The sequence below is a fragment of the Uloborus diversus genome, chromosome 10 (assembly GCF_026930045.1).
Source record: "Uloborus diversus isolate 005 chromosome 10, Udiv.v.3.1, whole genome shotgun sequence".
NCBI lineage: Eukaryota > Metazoa > Arthropoda > Arachnida > Araneae > Uloboridae > Uloborus > Uloborus diversus.
The window spans coordinates 51,965,595-51,977,680 of NC_072740.1; the positions used below are offsets into that span (position 1 = coordinate 51,965,595).

The 12,086-nt window shown below is 32.4% G+C and overlaps 1 non-coding gene across 1 annotated transcript; it reads left to right on the top strand.

Moving 5' to 3' along the window:
- Positions 1-8,062: 8,062 nt before the first annotated feature.
- Positions 8,063-8,135, top strand: Trnak-uuu (transfer RNA lysine (anticodon UUU)). The gene has a single exon. It is a non-coding gene; the product is annotated as a tRNA-Lys (tRNA).
- The last annotated feature ends 3,951 nt before the right edge of the window (positions 8,136-12,086 follow it).

A 12,086-nucleotide genomic window follows, 5' to 3' on the forward strand; every position in this document is an offset into this window, starting at 1 on the left:
TTCAAAGCAGCTACAGTTGGAAATGCCGATAAAGAGTTTAAAGAATGAGGTATCGAGTCGCATAATTTTCTTGTTTTTTAGCTGACTATGACGTTGTTGGCTCTGAAACTGAGAATAATAGTGCTAATCCTCTGACCTTAGGAGTAAAAAACCAACATATAAACCCTCCAGACGAAGCAGAAGTTATGGCAAATGCTGATTCCGATACACCAAAGAAGCATGTTAGTGTTTTTGATTTCAATGCATTTCCTAAAGCAACACAATGCGAAAAAACAAAAACTGAAGTTCAAACATTCTTACAAGCACACCCATCAAAGAAATGTCAAAACAAGGAGCAAAGCGGAAGAAAAAAAAAAGAATTATTTAAAAAAACAGAAAAAAGCTCGTGAAGCTAAAAAGGGAGTAAAAAAAAACAAAACAAAAAAAAAAAACTCAGACCAAGTTCCTGTAGGCCCAAGTCTATTACTGTGGGCCGTATTCATGCCAAGCAATGCAGTTGCATCAAATTCAAAGAATAGTGTTCTAAGATGCCTTGCTTGGAAAGTGGAATTTTGAGACCCTCCAACAGAAGAATGGATCCAGAGCTGTAAAAGCCAAGAGTGGTGACATGAGGAATGTTCCAATCATGAAAATGATATTTTTATTTGTCTATTGTTAGCTGCACAACATAACACTTGAACATTACGCTACAACGCATTACGCTTAATTTGATACTTAGTAAGATGTAAAAACACAGTTATCATTTGTAAAACTAGGTAACATATTCAAAACATAAAATATATTCAACCTTTTTCAACGTTGTCATCTTGCCCCTAGATCAAAGTCATCTTGCCCCAGTACTGGGGCAAGATGACGATTTGTTAAGGTTATGAAAAAACAAAAATATCCTTCGTTATTTTTATTTGAAAAATTAAATGGCAATATATTTAATACTACAAAGGACTATTCTAACAGCTTATGCAAAATTAATTTTACTATCCTTAAAGATAAATGAATAAACCACGAAAATTGTTAGCATAGTCATCTTGCCCCGGTGTCCCCTACATAAACATTTTGGTTTTTAAAGTACCAATTTTGAATAACCTAGTATTTTAAACTGTTTCAGGAGAGACGTTATTGTTCAACCCTAAAGCAGGAACAGCCTCAATTGGTCTGCATTAATGGTAACCTCAATTCAGAGGCAAATTCAAACACTTTAGTTCAACATTTTTTTTCTTCGTATGAACTGAACATTTTATTGAACTACCTTAAACAGCATGTCGAACATCGAGTACGTGAGTAGAATGATACTTTTAATTTAATTGAGTATCAAGATAAGATTTCTTTCTGCAATACCCGTATCAGTAGCGGCGACTCCATGCTTATATTAACTGAGGATATAACTAATAAAATACTTAGTAATACAAACGCTTATTCATTGCGATTTTGGGGAATGGACTATTAGTGGTCAACATTTTTTCAGTTTCGTGTCTAGCGTACTCGCAAGTAAGTTTGGATGTAGCATTATCAGGACCGAGGCCTTCGAGATAGGAAGGCCATCCAACTAGCAAATGACGTCATCGTTTGTCGATCCAAAATGATATTGGGAAGGGATCACTTCGATTAATATTTTGGTTAAATAAAACTATTTGGTTTATTTATTATTGTCTTCTGTTATTTTAGTAGCATTACAAGTTCTACTTTTTCATTTGAAAACATAAAAAGGAACCGATAATCATACATTAAAAAATACACTGAGCTTAATTCATAGTATTTTACATAAAAACATTTATAAGTCTTACAAAGTATTCAAATAACTAAACACGATTTTATTTTGCAATCATGTTAAAACAAAGTGATAAATAAACAGTTTTATTTTTCATTAGAAATTGTTTTTTAACTAATCGCATTTTAACTACTCGTATATTGTATTGAAACATTAAGTCTTAAGAAGTATTCAAATAAATAAATGAACTTTCATTTTACAATTACATCAAAACAAAAAATAATATTACTATTGTATTTGAATAAGAATTAAATGAAATTTTAAAAAATAAATAAGCATTTTTACTTAAGTAAACGGGAAACATGACTGCAATATGTTTCAAAGACATAACATCAAATTAAAGTACATAATACCAGATTATTAATGTTAACTTAGCTGAGCAAATTTATGCTTTTAAAAAGACGTGAATGCTTGGGTGCCATCCCCCAAAGTAGACGGTGCCCTACCCCCATCAATTATGAAAACTTCAAAAAAAAAAAAAAAAACCCAAAACATCTCCATCTCCCTTAAAATTTCAAGGGCACAGTTATTTATAACTATAGCCGTTGAAAAGCTATCATTACTATGAGACTATGATTCCGACCCCCCCCCTTCGGTGTGCACTCTCGAAAAATTACACAGGAATTCAACTTGAAAAACGTTAATTAAAGAATGAATGATACATCATGAATACTGTATGTTGTACATCAAAAAAATGTATTCAATATCAAAACAGCCTTTTTTTTTGGAATTCGGCTACTTTCCCATTTTCAGCTTTTTCTGCTGCTAATGATTCTTGTGTGTGTGGGGGGGAGGCGGGCTTTAATTGTTCATCATCTTAGGCTTTTGAAAAATTATTTTAAAAAGCATTAATTGATGACAAAGTAACCTTTTTCAAAAAACTTTTCATAGAATGACCATTTTAACAACTTTCTTTAATACTTAAAACCTCATAGTATATGTTAAATTTAGATCAACATTTTGCTGAGTATGCTCTTTTAGGAAATCAATGTGACAGTTTTGTGACAGGGGGAAGGGAAGGGATAACAAGAAGCGTGACATCACGCGTTGTTTATAACAATATGCTCATGTTGAACAGCGTTACATGTAACAAGGAGGAGGGGGGGGGATTTGTTCAAAAGTTTGTAACATACTTTATAGACAGCCCTTTAATTCAATTTATGTTACAGTTTCAGAGTTCCTGAAAGCTTATTAACAGAAAACCCAAGGAGTTCAAAAAATATGTAGTTCAAGACATTTTGCCCTTTTTAAGCATAAACAAACAAGCATAGAGCATTTGGCAAAAACACGTTGTGTATCCACTGCTCAAAATTAATCTTTCGCAAGCCCAGAAATTATGAATACCGTTAACTTAACCACAATGTGTGCATAAATATCATAAAACTTAAAGACAACAGTGAAAAAAAACCATATATATTTTTTAATTTACGCACAGAACCAGCTTGTTTGAATAACATTGCAGGGGCGTAGTTGGGGGAAATGTTTAAGTATCGAACCCACGACCTCCGGCTTTCAAATCTAATCTTTTATCTCAGAACTACGGAAGCCCATCAAGGAATGTTTTTTGATCAAAATAACACATGCTAGCGTATGAAACAATTTAATCGAAACCGAAAATATAAGATTAGTTCAGTTAAAAGCCTGTTTCAATAAACTTGTTTACATTTTTACTGAATATCAACACCAAGTTACGCTTCTAATAGCAACAAGTATATTCTCAGAAAATTTTGACATATGTATATTGTCAGTTTGGAAAATTCATTTCGAATAAATGCGTGTACGAAGTTCAAAAAATAAAGAAATAAAAAGTTGCAAGTTAACCGTTTCAAATATTAAAGCAGTATGCTGAAATTATAAATTACAGACAAAGATATCGGAAAGGAAACTGACAATTGTTTGTGTAATGGAGGAAAACTTAAGTAATCTTAACTGCATAAAATGTAAATTTGTTTATCTGAGAAAAGTACTTACCTCCGAACTTTAAAATTTATTCCATGAGGCGCCCAGCTTTTTTCTTTACATGCAGGTTGTTCGGAAGCGGAAATCGCTGACTCACTTTTCACTCAGCAGACACTTAAGACTTATATAATACATATATTTTTTTAATTGCCTCTACATTCCGGTACGTGGAAAGGAAGAGATAAATCCAACAGAATTGTATTCAAAAATGTGCATCCGAAGTTACATATTTCCTATTTCATCTATATCAACCAGAGCAAGCAACACTACTGGTAAACTGCACTGTTTTCAAAGTTTCGCGCCAAGTTCATAGATCGACGCCTGGTGGCGTAACGAAGCGGGGGGGAGGGGAGTTGTCTGGCCTGTTATCACGTGGGTCTCGTCAGGACAGTTTAGTTCTTCTTAACTTGAGTTTTTATTTTAAAATTGCGAGATAGAACGTATCATCTCCTGTTCCTGAAAAACTTCTTCATCGTTATTAGCAACACAAATGTTTCAGAAAAATATAAGCAACATGTTTCAAAATTCTCAAAAAAAAAAAAAAAAAAAAGTGATTGAGAGAGAGAAAGTATATTTCTCTGCAAAGGAGGAGAATGAAGTACATAGAAATTTATTTTTACATATTTTCAGCCAAAGTGGCTTTGCACCTAGGAAAAGTAATGTAAAAGAGGAAATCTTTTTACTCATACGAAATGAGAAAATTATTTTTAATCCTTGAGACATCATAAGAAAAACAAAGAGCATATGTTATTTTGGTATTATTTAATTTTTCAACACAGTTATTTTTAACCAATCTTTTACTCTCTATGTCATTTTGCAAAATAAAACTAATTCCCGTCTTGCACATAAAACTAATTTAAACAATCAACTTCAGTTTTCGTTTGAGTTCTGTAATTTTATCAGTGAAGTCACATTAGTTTTAAAAATATTGTACAATCTGAGCCATTAACATTTTTATTTTGCTTAATTTTAACTTAAAATAACTAAAACATGAGAATAAAAAGATATAAATAGCCATTATAAGCTACACAGAAAGTAATTGAGGGAAAATAACTTTTTCATTTGACAAAACTAAAACTGAAGTAATGGGTCCATGCTTGCGTACGCAAACACACTAATTGGAACTTCAAAATCGCTAAAAATTCGGGTTAAAAGAGAAATTTTGAAATGTTTGAGAAGAAATAGTTATTGGCGAAACAAATGAAGGAGACTTAAGGGCTTTTCTTCTCAAACTCGCAAGAGAAAAAAAAATCAAGAAGCTAATTGCATTCTTTGAAGTACTGTTTACTTTTGGCTGACGGAACGCTTCTTCAAAGTGCATCCTAACTTAGAGATTCGCCATGAATACTAATGTATTTGTTGACTTTTTTCATTTATTTTACATCCGTAGTTTAAATGAAAGAAAAACTAGAAGTTTTTTTTTTCTTTTAAAGCAGGAAAATGTTCGAGATATTTAATTTTCTGCTTCATCAGTTTATTATCAATAAAATTATTCCTAGGTCAAAATCGATCAGACGTCATTTTATATCCTCAGATGTTGTAAGAAAAAGCTGTTTAATTGAAAAGTTTTAAAAGCACTTGGGTTTCGTATAAATTGAATATCAAATTATAGTACGCAAAAATTATGTAACATCAAATTTCATTGGAGTTTTTTGTTTTATCTACGTTATTTTGTGTATAAAGCAGCACTGCGCTACTCAGTAAAAAACAATTTTTGACCTTTGAAAAATGTTTTAAATCTTAATGAACTTTTCTCTAACTAAACGTTGGAAAATGTAATTTTCCCTTCTGATTCTTTTAAGTGTTAGAATAATTTAACAAAATTCATATTTCTCTCATAAAAACCAGCGAAATGTATTAAAAATATTTCAATCTTGTTTTTAAAATATCTAAAAGAAAAACAAACACTTCATACATCCATATAGTTTTTTTTATACAAGAATGAGCAATAAAGTTTCTATTATCCTTACTCTTTTCAATAAATCCTCAAAAGTGAATTAGAATATGATATAAGGTTCATTATTTGTTACATAAAGAAAAAAGTATAATTTAAAAAATCTTTCAGAGCATTTTAATGTTTCCACCATCAATCAAACACAACATATCGACTTGACAAGTGATTTTTAATCAGGATCTTTAATGCCTGTTTATATCTACGCCATCGTTGGACTCTTCATATCGTCAGTGTCATTAATTGAGGATCGATAAACAATGATTTCCTGATAAGAAACCAGATACCCGGGTTCGTTAAATATCTGGAAATTTAGGTGGCAATGTCTTTTGATATCTTCCCAATTTCTTCGTAGAAATTTCTCATCTAAAAAGATGCATGGATTTCCGAACTCCAAACCTTCAGTGTGAAAGAAAATACAAGACCCATTCAAAAACTACAAGAATTTGAAGCCTATAAAAATCATTAAGACAGTAGCCAATAGGTAAGTTGGCTTTGGACCAAGTGCAACGACAATACAAATTCTATCGCTCAGGTTTGGCGGCTGTGCGCTTTTAACCACTCATTTTTAAGTTGAGCGAGTTGGCATACTTTATGAGCGGAGAGTTTTTTGAGGTTATTGCTTTCTTAGTTCGCATTAATTCAGAAGGCAGACAGTAAACCATCACCTCTATTAGGAAATATATTACCTCTTAATGTCAGTAATATTGATCATCTACAGAGATCGGCAAGAACTGTAATATCTTAGGAGGGAAAATAGTTCCCGAGAAAACAAATTTAAGTGCCAAAGACATTATTTTTCAGAGTGTATTAACAAATTCAATGCATCATGGCTTCTGAAAGACTCATGTTCAGAAAAACTAGTGGACAAAGAATAATTTTTCGGCGCAGAGTGACCTGCTGCCCAGGCATTGTCACACCCTGGTCATCTGGAGATTTTTTTAATTAAAATAAAAACGCCAAATTTGTCGCCAAGTTGGTGAAAACACTTGGTAACCAAAAGCTTGATGATATATCTATAAGTGTTTGCCAAATTATAACACCACTTCAGTTTGCATTGAAATTAACAATGATCGTCCCCAAAAAAGGTGTAAAAGACCCCTTTTGGAACATCCGAATGCAACCAAAAGGAGAGGTGCACAACTAGATCTCACTAGGAGTCTACGTACCAAATTTCAACGTTCTAGGACATACCGTTTTTGAGTTATGCGAGATACAGACACACATACGCACATATACATACGGACGTCACGAGAAAACTCGTTGTAATTAACTCGATGATCGTCAAAATGGATTCTTCAAGTGTCAATACGTTCTTAGGCATGTATCCACGCGTGGTCGGGTTAAAAAGAAAAAAAAATCAATATTCATTCGGGGGCGAGCAAAATGGAAATTAATGCCGATTTTTGAGTGAAAATTTTTTCGCGAATACAAAATTTCCTTTACTATGTAAAAGGAAGTAAAAAGTGGAACATGTGCGGAGCCAAAGGCTCACGAATTCTACACTTGTATCATAAAGAACGGTAGACATCCTATTCTTTGTTTCAGTGGTCCAAACAAATGGTAGTAGCAGGGCGATAAATCTGGACTCTACGGAAATATTTTCTATAGTTCTCCGTTGAAATTCCTCCATTTTTTCCCACGTTATAGCTTCAGTATGCGGCCTTGCATTTTCATGGAGAAGAATGACGTTGGGTATTGCTTGCAGCCTTCGCTTGTTGTACGCAGCTTGTACTTCGTGCAAAAGGCGACATTAATAGCCTGCATTAATTGTCCTTTTAAAAAATGGCACAAATGGAAATAGTGTTGTCAGCAGTGATGCTTGTCCTGCTGTCTCTTTTTTCATCAGGTTCGTTTCCTACGACTGCTTCTCATCATGCAAACATTTGTTTTACCACACTCATACACTCGAGTGTGTGAAAAGGTCTCTTCCACAAACATTGCGTGATGCTTTCTTAAAAGTTCAGAAGGTTTAATGGTCTCTTTGGCTAGAAATTTAACAATAATGCGTTGTTCAACAGACGTACGCATCTCTTGCTCATGCTTTGCATATTAAAGTAGCCCGTATCTCGAATGTGCGTGCCAGTAGCTAAATTGCATTAATAATAACAGTAGAATAAGATATTGAATTCGAAAAGCTTTAAATTATAAATATAACTTCGTATCTTACACTTTGCTGATACTACATAGTTACTTCGATTTCCTTATCTTGTTATAAAATCAAGAGATAAGCGTACTTAAACAAACCGAAAAGAAACAATCTGTTATCAGTAGTGCTTCTCCCAATTTTCCAATACGAGTTTTCCACTTTTGCTGATTACGTACACTGCTAATTCGTAATCATGTTACAGTTGCCACTGATTTGGGATACAGTCTTAGCCTTATGAGCCCGGATAGCTCAGTCGGTAGAGCGTTAGGCTTTTAACCTAACGGTCCAGGGTTCGAGTCCCTGTTCGGGCGCTTTCCTTTTTTATTTGCGCATCCGCTCTCGCATTTTCCCCTTCCTCAAACAAGTATTTTCTAAGCATATTTCGTATTGCTGGGGGGTGGAGCTGTGTTTCACAAAATTAAACAGAAAATAAAGTACACATTTCGAGCAAATATATTTTTTTAACAATAAATATACTTCTAAAAAAGAAAAAAAAGGACCATAAATTATTTAATAAAAGAAAATGCTCGTTACTAATCTATTCATCGTGTCCATAATTAATACAGCAACCCTTGGTAAACTCGGGTTTGACGGGAAACAAAAGAAAAATAAAAGCGATACATCCGAACACGCAATATAACCAAGGAAAAAAAAAACTATTTAATTAACGGAAAAACTAATTACACTTGTCTCTACAAAAATATTAGTTTATTACCATGTATGGACTATTTATTTAATAAAATCAAAACAAATATTTATTTAATAAAATCAAAACAAAATTAGTCTACAAAATGGCTTTTAAAAATATTAAACATATCATTATTGTTTTATAGTGGAATATGACTTGAAAGTTGCAGCTTAAGCTGTAACAAACTAAGTGAATGAAAAATATACCAGTTTTGATCATTAATTAAAGAAAAAAAAATCTACGAAATATTTAAAAAAAAAAAAAAAAAAAAGAAGAAAACCTGTGATGTCAATTGTAAAGTAACAATTTAAAACACAAGTATAACTTTTTGGGAGACGAAGGAAAAGCGCGATACATCCGAATCAGCGATATAACGAGGCGCGATGTAACGAGGTTTTACTGTGATCAGTATGAATATATGGGTTGTCATTGCCTCGAGAGGTTGGACTTCATTATTTGTATATAAGACAACGGAAGAAAAATTTACAAGAGAAAATAACACCAAAAACTCCGATGGGAATCGAACCCTTGACCTCCGGAATTCGAAGCGAAGTTTCTATCTCAGAATCATGGAGTTCTAAAAATAATAATTGAATCTTTACTTTTGCGGTGTTCTTGCAATTTTCCTTACCAAACAAGTGGAGTATTAGGTCGACCAGAAAATTCTGTTCGTTTTTGAAGATAGAGGCATATTAAGTTTTTAAAACATTAACAGTTATAATGCGTACAATTAAATATCTACTAATTTTTGATTTCTTTCAATTTCGCGATGGCAATTTGTAAATCTCATTTACGAAAAACGCCTTTTTTTTGGAGGTGAAAAATGCTATTTTGATACTTTCCTCCATTTGGAATTTTTTTCCCTGCCAAAAGTTTTTGCAAATAGAGAAATAAGAAAAAATTGGATGATACAAGCACTAAGAAGAGTGGTGGATGCAGGAATTTTTTGTAGCCTAGCCCTACGATTTTATAAGGAATCTCCAAGCAGCATGTGAAGATTTAAAACTATAGTACTTGAACTCTACGTCGCCAAAAAGACAAAACGTTCTTCAAAAATAGGATTAACAAATTTCCATCATGCTGGCAAGAAGTCACAATCTACGATGATGATTGTATCATACAGATGATATTTTAAAAACTAGCATTTTCATCCTCTTCATAAACGGACAGAACTTTCGGTGGACCTGATATAATTCTGGTTCTTATTGTTAGGGAAAGGCGCTATATTTCATAAAATCAAAATAAAAGGTATAAATAGCGAGCAAACATATATATTTTTTTAAAAATAAATTTACTTATCACTTAAAAAGGAAAAGAAAATGAAAAAGCTGAAAGAAAAAAAAAAGCGAGAATTGATTTGATAAAAAGAAAATGCTCTTTGCTGAAAAGTTTTTAATAAAAATAATAATAGAAGAAGAAGTATATATAAGAAATTTTTCTGGAAACGTTGATGGCTTTCATAGATTTTGTATTTCTGCATAATTTTCGTAATTTTTCGTTTTCCAAACAAGTTTTTGTTGTAATGGGCCTCAAGGAAATAAACTCAAGGAAAGGAGAGAGAAAGAACATCCATGCCCGAGCCGGGATTCGAACCTGGGACCTTCCCATTGCAGTCAGACTTCTGTGGCTACTAGACAGGTGAGGCTGCTCGAAACCGGTCTGAAGGAGAAAATCCCAAAGAAAGAAACACTTTTCTTAAAATATACAAGTATATGTTTGTTCCAATTAATTTAAAGTACTGTTAATGCGTAAAAATGTCTCAATTGTGCAAATGGGCAACGAAATTGGAAAAAAAAGTGCTCTATATTTACGTGAAGTGCTCTCTATTTACATTTAAACTAGGATTTTACAGCAACGAATAGTTAGAAATGAAAAAACTTCAGACAAATGATATCAAATTGCTCAAGTTTTTTTTACGTTAAGTTTAATTAGCCGATTACTTTAGTTCAATTATTTTAAGCTGATTCAAAAAATTTAGTTACAATTACTTGTAAGACGTCCTCTCGCTGCTACGTTGTGTCAAGAAACCATTTTTGCTTTTCAGTTCATATTGCTGCGCGAGCGTTTTTTTTCCCTTTTTGATTTTTTAAACTACAACTTTATTTTAAACTACATCTTAACCCAGGACCTCCCTTTCACAGTCAGATTTCTCTGACGAAAAGTCTAGCTTGCCAAACAAGTATTGTGTAAGTATGGTGCTTAATGCTTAAGAAATGAGCTGTGTTTCAGAAAACAAAAATAATATGTATACATTTCGAACAAAAATATACTTTAAAAATAAATATACTTCTCATAAAAAAGGGGAATGGGAGGGGGCAAAATTATTTGATAAAAAGAAAAGGCACGTTACTAAACAAACCTACTAATAAAAATAACAGTAGAAAAGGTTTATATTGGAAATTTTTGTGGAAATGATCCTGACACTGACTATTTGTAATTTATTTGCATGACATCAAAAAGATAGTGCTGGTTCGGTTTTGCGTAGTAACGAGCAGAAACGATATTAAAAAACCGACACAATACGGAATAATGTTTAGAAGACAAAAGACGGGAATTCGGAAGATATTATTCATGAAGAATTATTTATTACACTTGATATAATGATCTTTGCTTTCAAAGAGAAAGGTTACGCAATTTCTTGAGTCATTAAACTTCAGACTAATTACTTATTACAAAAGGGTAACCAAAGCGTGCTAAAATTTATAAGCGATTCAGAATCCCTAACTATTGGATTTCACTCAATGGCACGTAATCACTCTCTTGGGATAGAAATTAATGTTTGAAAGAAAATTAACTTAAATGGGCAATCGATACAAATACATTTGTTTCATATTCCTTTGGAATAATATTTTCATTCCTCTGTGGAAATTATTAGCATTTTGATATTGATTAACCATTTATACATTAGTCAAATATTGAAAAAGAAATTCTAAGTTTTTTTTTCAGGTTTAAAACTTTTATTGATGTAATATTTAGGAATTTATAAAATTGATTAACGAGACTTTAACCCATTGAGTCTTGTGATACAGATTTATAGGTGTGGGCCTATTAACAGGATGATTGCTTCATGAAGCGAAAGGTATCATGAAATTAGAATAAGTGTGGTGGTTGTCAAGCAAGCATTGCACTTTTTGACTATTCAATATTCTGAATTTATCAAAATTTATCTCTTATCATTTATATATGTATATATTTTTGCTGAAAAACACACAACAAAATTGCATTGTTGCTTTATATCATTCACCAGCAAATAAAAGACTCGCTGGAAATATTTCTATGATTACTATTCCGTTGAAGCTACACTTAGGGAATGATTAAATTATAGAAGTCGAGTTCCGAAATATCAATCATGATATCTATCTTGAATTTTTGTTAAGTCACATACGAAATTACCAATTTGTCACTTGGAAAAAGATGAAGAAGTCCTGCCACAATGCAGAAAATTTTAAGTACTACTTCGTTAGAAATTAAGCTCCCGATTTAACTCACATAATCTTACTTATTAGTTACATTTGAACGCGCAAAGAGACTTGCTAGCTAGTGTGATAAGGTCTAAATTGGAGAAACTTACTTA